We start from the raw sequence: 2,308 nt of genomic DNA, 5'->3' as shown, positions 1-2,308 counted from the left end.
GGGCCTGGCGGGCTCTCTGCCCGCCGCCGGCCTTCGGGTCTCGGAGCAGCCCCTCCTCTCTGGGCTCCCTGCTCTGCGGCTGTGACTGGCCTCTCTGGCCGGCTGTGCACCTGTCTCCCTCCCGCTGTCGCTCTCTCCGCGCTTGCTCTTTGCCTCTGGGTTATTTCTCTTTCTCCCTCTCCGCCTCTCTGAGCGTCTCCTGTTGCCCCGGATCTCTGTGTCTGTTTGTCGTGGTGTCTCTGCACCTTTCTGATGATCTCTCTGTCCCCCGACGTCTCCATCTCTTTCTCTTTCTGCCTCTGAGCTAGTCGATCTCTCTGCGTCTCTGCTTCTGCTCATCGGTCTCTCCAGGACAGAGAATGATGCAGTCCTGGGTCGAAACCCACCGCCTCAGCTCTTGGACCTCCCCCACCCTCACCTCCTCCCGTAAGCAGTTTGGCTGCTTCCTCGAGAACAACTGGAGTGCATGGTGGGCCGCGGCCTGGCTGGGTGGCCCTCTTCATCTCCTGGTGTGACCCAGGTGACTGACTTCCTCAGGGACTTGAATGGGATGGTCCCTCATCCCACCCCACGGAAGAGCACTAGGCATATGCACGTATGTGTTCGCATGCACATACACACATGTTTGGCTTGCCCCCCTGAGAGGGGACAGAGATTGGACCCATTGTACAGATGGGGAAGCTGAGGCTCAAATGGTGCGGCCGTCCACCCAGGGTCACACGGTGGCTAGGGGTCCCTTGGCTCCCAGGCCTTTGTGGTCCTCTAGGGGAGGAGGATGGCCAGCCCTGGCTGGTGAAATTGAGGCCCCCACCCCGACTCAAGGCCAGGTTCTCTGAACACAGGAGCCAGTCTGAAGAAGGACCTGGCAGGACGCTCCAGATGGCCTTCCAGAGGGCAGACCTGTTCAGGCGACCCCACCGGGGCCCAGCCTCCAAACCAGTGCACACCCAAGGGACCTTCCAAAGACCTCCCCATCACCTTCCCCAAGACTGGGGGCCCCAGCTGGGTTAGAATCCTCTTCCCCTGCTGGCTTCTGATCTGGGTTGAGCCCCCCTCTCTCGTACAGCGCAGGGGACTCAGACCCTGGACTCGGCCACGGTGGGGTCTGCTTGAGCACCTGCCCACACCTTGCTGAGTGTCCTAGTGGTAGGGCTCACCATGTGCTCTAGGGAAGCTGCAACTCATCTTCCTCAGAATGGCGCAGGGCCTCCAACGCTATCCCCATTTCAGATGGGATGACAGCGGCACCAAGGGTTTAAGTAACTTGCTAAGTTGGCGTAGGGCTGGTGGCATATTGTAAGTAAGGTAGATTTTTTTCCCCATTTGTTTGTGTCATCTTGGGTTTCTTTGAGCAGTGTTAGTAAGGTGGATTTTGTTTTACTATGCATATATGTCTGCATCCATATAGATAGGCAGAGATAAGTACGTATATGGGTGAAATACATGTGTGTATCCATATAGATAGGCATAGATATATACATAACTGTGTGTGATATATATGTGTGTATTCATATAGATAGGCATACGAGGGGAATCTCCCCAAACCCGAATTTATTTATTAAAAAATTGTGTATTCTTACATGTTTAAACTTCAGTCACCTTCAAAGTCCTCTCCATTTGATGCAATACACCTATCGATAATTTTTTCCCACTTCTCAAAACAATTTTTGAACTTGGCAGATTTTTTTTTTTTTCAAGTCAGTCTCACTCTGTTGCCCAGGCTGGAGTGCAGTGGCATGCTCATGGCCACTGCAGCCTTGGCTTGCTGGGCTCAGATGTCCTTCCAGCTCAGCCTTCCAAGTAGCTGGAACCACAGTTGCGCGCCACCTGCCTGGCTAATTTTTTTATTTATTGTAGAGATGAGGTCTTGCCAAGTTGCCTGGGCTGGTTTCGAACCCCTGGGCTCAGGCAGTCCTTTCGCTTCTGCCTCCCAAAGTGCTGGGATTACAGGTGTGAGCCACTGCGCCCGGCTTGAACCCAGTAATTTTGATGGCTTTTAGTGCTTCTGCCATGTTTTGTTTCACCTCTTCCACACGGGCAAAATGTTTTCCTTTGAGGATTTTTTTCATCTGGGGAAACAAAAAGTCACTTGGGGTGAGATCAGGTGAATAGGGAGGGGGCATGTGGGTCATGCTGGTTTTGGTCAAAGACCACTAGAACACTCAGCAAGGTGCGGGCAGGTGCGCTGGTAAATCACCCATCACGAAATGGACAGATGCATTAAAAGGATCTCCAAAAAAAAAAGAAAACAAAAATTCACCGAAGCCGAATGTAACCTCTCACCGCAACACTAGCTGACACATTGACA

The 2,308-nt window shown here is 52.9% G+C and overlaps 1 long non-coding RNA gene across 1 annotated transcript in view; it reads right to left on the bottom strand.

Annotated features, from left to right (window-relative positions):
- Positions 1-187, bottom strand: part of LOC110596210 — a 1,368-nt gene extending 1,181 nt beyond the window's left edge. The window contains exon 1 of the long non-coding RNA XR_002482318.1: positions 111-187. This is a non-coding gene — a long non-coding RNA (uncharacterized LOC110596210). The remainder of the gene's footprint in view (positions 1-110) is intronic.
- Between the last annotated feature and the right edge of the window lie 2,121 nt (positions 188-2,308).

This window comes from Carlito syrichta, unplaced genomic scaffold (assembly GCF_000164805.1).
Source record: "Carlito syrichta isolate Samal-C Ts95f unplaced genomic scaffold, Tarsius_syrichta-2.0.1 Scaffold307230, whole genome shotgun sequence".
Taxonomy (NCBI): Eukaryota; Metazoa; Chordata; class Mammalia; order Primates; family Tarsiidae; genus Carlito; species Carlito syrichta.
The sequence above is the reverse complement of the archived record's forward strand: the minus strand, read 5'-3'. Positions and strand labels throughout refer to the sequence as shown.